This window comes from Halichoeres trimaculatus, unplaced genomic scaffold (genome assembly GCF_033239565.1).
Source record: "Halichoeres trimaculatus isolate MK-OKI-2021-1 unplaced genomic scaffold, fHalTri1.1 fHalTri1_scaffold_8, whole genome shotgun sequence".
Taxonomy (NCBI): Eukaryota; Metazoa; Chordata; class Actinopteri; order Labriformes; family Labridae; genus Halichoeres; species Halichoeres trimaculatus.
In genome coordinates this window covers 36,025,724-36,034,305 of record NW_027437186.1, presented here as the reverse complement: position 1 = coordinate 36,034,305, position 8,582 = coordinate 36,025,724, and positions in this window count along the sequence as shown.

Below are 8,582 nucleotides of genomic sequence, written 5' to 3'. Positions count from 1 at the left end.
TAAAAAGACATTTTCCACCGAAAACAAGACAAAAACACTTGATAAGATTTCAGCTTTTTGCACTGTAGTCCCGGGGCAGATCCCCAAATGACCGAGACAAACCTTCACACTTTTTGCGACCCTTTCATTGGGGTGCCAAACTAAACCGATCCAATCCCGAAAGGTGGAGCTACAAAACTGCTGACCATTGATTGGTCGAAAGAATCCTCACTTACATCTCAGATACACCAGTCTGCAGTCCAATTCCCTTCCGTTGTGTCTTGACTGTGTTTGTCAACTCCCACCGGTTGTGTGTTCAGTCCAACAAGCTGTGTGACTGACAGACAGCTGGAGACCGAGTTCCTGCTCTTCAAACCTGTTGACTCCTGGTCTGGCTCCGCTCATTATGTCTGTTTATCATCATAGTCAAGATAAACACGAACTGATTCTGACACATTTTGAAAGTGTCTGGGTGTTTTCAAGTAGTTTCCAGTAACTTCTTCCTGTCCCGCTGTGTGTGTGGGCGTATTTCAGCTGTTACACCAGGGGTGGCCAACCTGCGTCTCGCGAGCTGCATGTGGCTCTTTGATCCATTAACAAAAAAATATATAGATATTTAAATTGTTATGAGCAGTCATGTGCTGATCAATCTAAAATATTGAAATATTGATGCCAGTGTTGGGATTAGTTTTGATCAGAACTTGGGTAATGAGATTGATACTTAAGTAGTAGTAGTAGTAATAGATAGATAGATAGATAGATAGATAGATAGATAGATAGATAGATAGATAGATAGATAGATAGATAGATAGATAGATAGATAGATAGATAGATAGATAGATAGATAGATTGATTGATTGATAGATGTTTATGTGTGTTTGCAAGACCACGTGTGTGACATGGCTCTTTGTAGTACTACAGTAATTTTTGTGGCTCTTGGTCTTTGACTGGTTGGCCACCCCTGTGTTACACGCTTGAAAAAATCACTCATGAAAGTACAAGTACCAAAAAACCTTCTTGATTACAGAAACTTAAAGAGGCTGTGAGGAGATGCGGGCTGTATCACTTTATAACACAAGGGCTAAACTGTTTTTGCTACTGTTGACTCCAACCCACAGTCAGCAGTTATTCTGCAGTGGTCTGTTCAAACTTGAGTCTATCAATAAAATGAAGAGTGAGGTTACGCTAGCTCTGATTGGTAGATGACTGGCAGGACATAACCAGGATTCACTGACGTTACACGTTACAGACATGTATTAGATCACTAGACTGCCGATAGCGCTACATATAGACAGCTACTTAACGCCATGCAAACTGACAGTGTTTACTGGTTGTCACGCTAGCCTACAGATATGTCGGAGCATCAAGGCTGCCGATAGCGCTACATATAGCTGCTACAACATTTGCTTGATGTCATGTTTCAAACCGTAGCGCTACATAACTGTACTGATAACGTACACACCTCTCTAAAAGTAATTTACAACAGTGTGTGGAGACTCCGGGCCAGAAGGTGGCGAAGAAGAGCAAATAAAACAGATCCTCCTCCTTTAAGTATTTGTAATGATGTCACTTCCACTTTTGCAGAAACCTATAGGGGACATGTTTTCTCTTCGACTGACTTCAGCTCTAAACTGTTAAGAAGAAAATCAACTTTCTAATTACTTTTTTTCGTCTCGACAGCGTCCACTGACCTGATCCATGTCAGACAGATGATCTGTTATGGATCCATGTGCCTGAGGTGAGAATGACATCCTCTGCAACCTCACACATCGAGGAGTTCTCACCTCCGTCCAATTTGGTCCTGGACCGGCTGAGGGACCACAGACCCCGACTAAAACCAGAGGTGACAACACGGAGCATGTCCAGAGCTTTCAGATACATTCACACCTTATACACCACTGTCTCTCTCCCTTTATATCCTCAACACACACACTCACACACACCACAATGCATCCACTCAAATGAGTATCGTGTGGTCGGATCCCACTGCTGTGTGTGACGCAGTTTATGGGCCTGCTAGCTTTTAAGTGGCCTTTAAAGACGTTCTGCAGAGCCATTAGTAGCACTTCACCATAAAACGACATCATTTAGGGAGCTGATTCACTGAGTCCGGCCTGTGCCCTCAAAGACTGGAGCTGCAGTCGCTCTGAAAGTGGGTCTGTTCTCGCTGAAGCGAAGTTTTCTGGCATGTGCATGCACTTGTGTCGCATTTAAGTGAATGCTCTGTGTGTCCCAGCGTGGAACGGATACAGAGGGAGTTGTTTTATTTATATATTTCAGAGCAGTGAACAAAAGGCCTGGCCAGCCTTTGCCTGAGGTAACTCTGGATCTCCATATGCAGCGTGCCCATCTCCTGGCCCTCCGTCCCTGCATCACCTCAACCAGCAGCCCCTGAGGTCCAGCTGACCCACCTCCCACCATCCTCAGTCTCTCCATCCCGACGTGTAGCTCATTCCCGCCCCAGGCCACGGCTGACTTTCTCTGCAGTTCGCTGTGATCCAGCACAGAGTGCAGACGAGCCATCTCCTCCTCTCCTCCGTCCCCTCAGAGAGGCGGGAGCGCTAAGGTTGACCGATTTAACAGCTGCTGGGTAATACACAGAAAGTCATTTGTTAAAATCTAATTGATCGCTCCATTTGCACCTCTGCACTCTGTGGATGCTCAGTCTGCTGTGTGAGCACGGTGAACAACAGATGCTGTCGGTCTTATGGAGGCAGAAATAAGGAGCACGGAGGTGGTGGAGAAGCAGGGTGAGATAAGACGAAACATCGTGTACGTCGTAATCCTGTGCGTCTTTATTATACCCACAGCTTGTAAGAATGAACTTATTTTTATGAACGCAGTAATAAAGCTGAGAAGCTTACAACAAAAGGCTTACAGAGCCTTCCTGTGATGAAAACAACCCAAACAGAGCTCTGGGTAAATAAGAAACTTCAGTGCAGTGTGCCGTCGCTCCTATCTCTGATTTTTGTGCCAGTTAATTTGATTTTAATCATACTCACTCTGCTCACACACATTAGAGAGTTAATACACTGAAGACACTAAAGAATAGGGTTACACATCTCTGTGTGATAGAAGATTTGATACGCATCTAGATTCACAGGTTATGACTAGACTCCATACAAATCTATGGTCAACATTTGTTGACATAGACTTAAATCTCACATTATAAATTAAAAAAGCCAATTCTATAAAAGTGACATCCTTACAGTGTTTTCAGATTTGTAAAAAAGCACATATTATATCCCCAAGCATGCTGTGAGGCAGGACTTCCCAAACTTTACTAAGCCAAGGCCCCCACACAGCGATTACCTCTGGAAACCAACAGACTTCAGAATATGTACAGAAATGTCAGCTAGAAGAATGTGTTTCTAAATTTTATTCACTTTTCAATCATTTTTATAATGATTAGTAAACAAAAGAAAGGCGCCGCCCTGTTGGTTGTGGCTGCCTGTTGCAGCAGCTCCCTCTTCTTTGTCTATTTCTTGTAATTTTTTGTCTCTTTTTCATCATCTTTGTATTTGGAGTGTGTCATTACTTTGTATGGTTCATTTGTTGGTCAAGTCCAAACTGGCTTTGTCTTCAGTGCAGTGGCGATTGCTCTAAGACTGCAAGGGAAGCTCTGTTCTGCTGTGTGAACATTTCATTGACAAAATCTGAGCTAGAATTCCTTCATCTTTAGTTCAGAATCAGCTCCTATCACAGGTAACTGGCTCCACCTCCTTCTCATTCATCCCCGCAGCGTCTCAGCGCTTTAACACAGTCGGACGCTGAGCGTCTTCTGACTTCAGCGGGGAAGCGTAGAGTGGGTTGTTCCACTGTGGAAACTGGACGGTCATTGGATAAACGCTGGGCTTTGTCCCGCCCATCGGACGCTCAGCGTCTCTGGGGGTCTATGAGGCAGTGGGCTGGCCTGGACGCTGGGCTTCTGCATGATGATTGGATGATCTGTCTGAGGCTGAATCCCTTTTTGATTGACAGTGAAATGAGCCAGTCAGCGATCTTGAAGTATAACCCTCCACCGGAGCATCTTCTCAGTTGTTCTGGACTCATCCGGAGGCGAGTTTACCTTTCTTAAAAAACTACAAGTATTGAGAGAACACTGGTAAAATCCCTGGAGAAAAACATCTGGTTGGTACGGCAGGGTCACAGATCATTTCCTTGAAAAGGAACGGAGGGTAGAATTTACGTTTAAATAAATAAACAAATTTATGATGTAGGCCAGAATAAATGAGCTTCCCCTCTTTCACTGACCAGCTGCTGCCACTGCATGTAACCATGGCTGCATTAGTTACATGTGAAATCAGCTGTTAGCAGCCTGTAGCATGTCAATGCTAACTGGTGCAAGGCCTGATGTTTCCCACAAGGTGAGGAGAAGGAGGTGAGGATGATGCGCCGGTTCTCAGGTGTGAGCTAAGAGGCTGTTTACACGACAACGTTTTTAGGGTGAAATGCAAAAGTTTTGTTTGCGTTTACACGGGAATGGCGTTTCAGCTGACCTAAAACGCAAACTTTTGAAAACGGACTCCATAGTGGGATTTTTCTGAAACGCTGCCGACACCGTTGCCGTGTAAACAGTAAGCCGGCATTTTCAGTGGAAATGCTGACGTCACTCTTCGCGCGAGTGCATACAACAGGACAACAATACTGTTGTTGCAATCGTCGCGGACTACCGTGTTGAGCTTGTGCTGCTCAATCTGTTGAATCTGTGACTGTCTTTCAACAAAATGAGCAACTGTTGCTCCACTTCTGCTCTTAGTATTCACCAACACACCAGATGATCAGCCCAGCTCTACTTCAGAGGAGATCGACCAAAAGCTGCTTCTGCACAAGACAGTTTTAATTTTTTCAGATGAAACATTGTATAAACAGGGCCTAAGAAGTGACGATATCGACCTGTTGTTCCATCCATTGTTATTTGCTGTCTTTGTCCACTCTTGCCTCTTTTCACTACTGCTGTCAAGTATTTATTTTGTTGAGGTTTGACAGAAATACAGATTACAAGTTTTAAGACTCAGTTTAACAGAGGTGATGGATAACAGCCGAATACAGGGAAGTTTATAAAGTCCTACAGTCTTCATTTTTAATGAATGAAAGCTGTCCTTAAACCTTTTTTTGTAAGTAAAGTCAGGGAATAAAAAGCCACTTAAAATGTATTTACTGTCCTTTTGTTTCTGTCTCTGTCTCTTCTTGAAAATTTGATATCATTACGAACTTTTGATTTTTGTTTCGCTAATATGTTGACTTGCTAAAGTTGCTACTATTTACGTCTATCCTCTTCCTCAGTCATGGTAAGGTACGGAGCTTGTGCAGGTATTGTTTCACGGGTGGCCCCGGCTCTCGCGTTGCTGGTCTAGCGGTACCCGGTGCATGTCCCTACGATCGATACATCTGACCGATTCCCAGCGATTGAGGAGGCTGCTACCGACACAGCTGTATCCGGTCTGATTGGTTTATCTTTCACATCCCTACCAACCCGTGTCAGTTCAACCTCCCCTGTTTCATTTTCACCTCCTGGCTTGAGTCAGGCTCTTCTTCTATCACAGTATTACCTGCAGCTGTGACCAGCAGCTGAGATCTCACCGTAACACATGGAGCCTAACAGCTACATCTGCCCCCCATTCACCTAGGCTCTGGGGAAACCGTGGGGGGGCAGCCCGTCTGAGGCCGTGCTCATGGTCCACGCTCCTCAGACTCACACATTCATGTCAAATGAAAGTAATCAGTCACCAGCCATAAGCTCATTCTCACCTGCTGGGCCGTGACACTATCTGCACGCCATCCAGACCCCACCCCCTGTCTCTCACCTTGCCCCCGCCCGTCACCGTGACCTCAGTCAGCGTACATACATCACAGTTACACCTACATGTTTCATCAGCGGCTGTGGAATGCACATGTTAAGCGCCTGACACACACACACACACACACACTGAGTGTGAAGGATGCTCTGGCTCCCTGAACATTAGTGGAGGAGAGTGAGGAGCTAATTATAAAACCACTCTGGGTGCCTGGTTGTTCCTCGCCGTGGCTGCTGTGTCGCTCCATGCAGAGTGGGGAAAATGAGCCTGTCAGCCCACTCCCAAGCTGCTGTGATGAGTGCAAATGAGGTAAGGCACTGGAGGCCTCTTGGGGAGCTCCATGAGGGACGGTGGCGCTGGAGGGTGTAAACACACACACACTCAAACACACACAAACACGCGTGAACATAGAGCACACACCGACTGCTCTGATTTGTAAGCTGTCAGGCAAAGTGGGTCGATATGTGACAAGCCGGTGGGACTTTCAGTTCCTGGTGCCAGCCTGCACAGCGTGATCAACCAACAGGTCTTTGGCACACAGGAGGCTGGATGCAGTCACCCAAAAACCCACAAAAACACCACGCAGTTAAAGGCAGGAATGAGAAATTAACCAACTGTCGCTGTTGTGCTGCTGCAGAGAAAGTAAAAGGCAGTTAAAGGGAGTTGATTTGGGGGAAAAAAGCAGCACTCTGCCTGATTTCCCCTGTGAAGGATGCTGGGTAATGACGGACAGGGGCAGCTTGTCATTATGGAAACACACAGGAAGTTCGAGCGCTGTTCCCAAGACAAACTGGTGACAGGAGACAGAAAGTATGAGGGGCACACTGGCTCTTCCTGTCATTAACTCACATCAGCGTCTGACTCATTGCCGGCAGACCGCCTGTACGCTCGCCATGATCACAGCCTCACATGAGCGCGGGCCAGACACCTTTGATTCCTCTCTGCTTTCATTTCTCTGCGTACTTCTCTTATCCTTCTCGTTTCATCCTGCACACCTCCTCCTCCTCTCCCCTCCATGCCGCTGGCAAAGTATTATTAGCAGCCTTACAGATTTTTTTGTACTTCATTTGGGTGATTGACAGCCAAGGTGATACCTCCCCATCATTTGCATATTACGCCTTTTGCTCTTCGTACCTGCCGCTAATGGTGGTGATTCCCAGACTGCCTTTTCCTGAATTAGTATGCTCCAGCCTGGGAGTGGAGGCTGCTAATCAGGCTGTTGGTGAGAGGAGAAGGACGGCTTCAAATTACATCCTCCGTAGTCAACAGGAGGTGCACATGAAAGTGCGACGTCCCGCCGTTTTTCTCCGAGCTGAGGAAGTTTGCAGATCGACAGTGACAGCACCCCGCTTACCTTTGAGACACCCACCAGAGCATCTCCAATTAAAAGCCTCCTGTGATTTCCTCTATTAATAATAAATGCCCCTGAGCTCGGTGGAGATGTGATTGCTATGTGTCTGTGAGCCTTTTCAGTCCATGTTCACGTTTTGTGAGCAGAATATTTGCTCGATTCCTCCTCTCTGTGTCTTTTCCAGGAGCGTGTTCGTGCGCTGAGCCTTTTTGATGTTCATCCACTGTGGTGTTGAGTTTCCTGTGGTCTCCACCTCCTGTCTGTGGTGGTAGTTACCTCATAATCTCCACTGAAAAGCAGTAACGCATCTCTCTGGAAACTGAAGATGCCACATTGGATTTCAGCAGGAAATCCGAAGAGGTGCCTCTCTTCTCGCCGCTGAGGTAGATGCCGGGAAGCCGGGGACGGTTTTCCAGGAAAGACGTGCAGCTGCAAACACTGCCTGTCCCTGTGAGTCCTGCACAAACACTGCTCTGCTTTAAAAACACCTGGAGTCCTGCAGCTCTTACTGAAGGCAGAATGTGCTGCTGTAAACCTGATTACAGATTATGGGCTTTCAGCCTCAGAGGTGAATAAAAAAGGAATCATAAAGAAGTTTGAAATTGCAGAATGGAGCTGCACAGCTAATAACAATAATTGAGAAACACTGGCGTCTACCTGGAGGTGAAACCTTTCTTTCAGAACAAGGCTTTTCAACCTGCGGCTCTTTGACTCCTTTACAGTGGCTCCTTGTAGCTTTGAAAAATATAATTGAAATAAAGATTTTTTATATTCTTACAGAGGGTATTGATGATGAAGACAGATCAAGTTTTACAGCCAAGGTAAGAAAACTAAATCCACAAAAAGACAAATTTGGATGAAATTACAGATTTAATTCTGTGTGGATGGATTCATTTCACTGACAAAGTGCCAGCTTAAACACTCTACATGCTCCATATGTGGGCTAACATTAGCATATAACAAAAAAAAAGACAGGTTAAACAATATCAAATATTATCGATACATGTTATCAAATCAAAAAAATCCTGAATAAGGAATAAGTAGGAATTAAAAATAAATTAATCAGGATTTCACAAGATTTTTCCTTTTCAAATTATTTATTTTTATTTTTTTATTCATAACTAATCAATAGTTTTTTTGCAGGCTTTTTATAATTTAAATGAAATCCTAAAATTTTTGCAAATTCAATATTTCATTTAGAAACTTCATGTTTTTAATTTTGGGATTTTTTTTTATTTCTATTTTTTTTTTATTTTATTACTTTTTAAAAATTCTTTTCTTAATTTGAATAGTTATAATCCCCCCATTTTTTAAACAATTTCAATCTTTTTTAAATTTTTGCAAATGTATTAAAAATAAAAAGTTCATAAATTAAAAAAAAAAAAAACTCCGTTTCATATTCCACAGCTTATCCGGGTCCAGGTTGCAGAGGCAGCAGTGCCATTCTTTTTTAA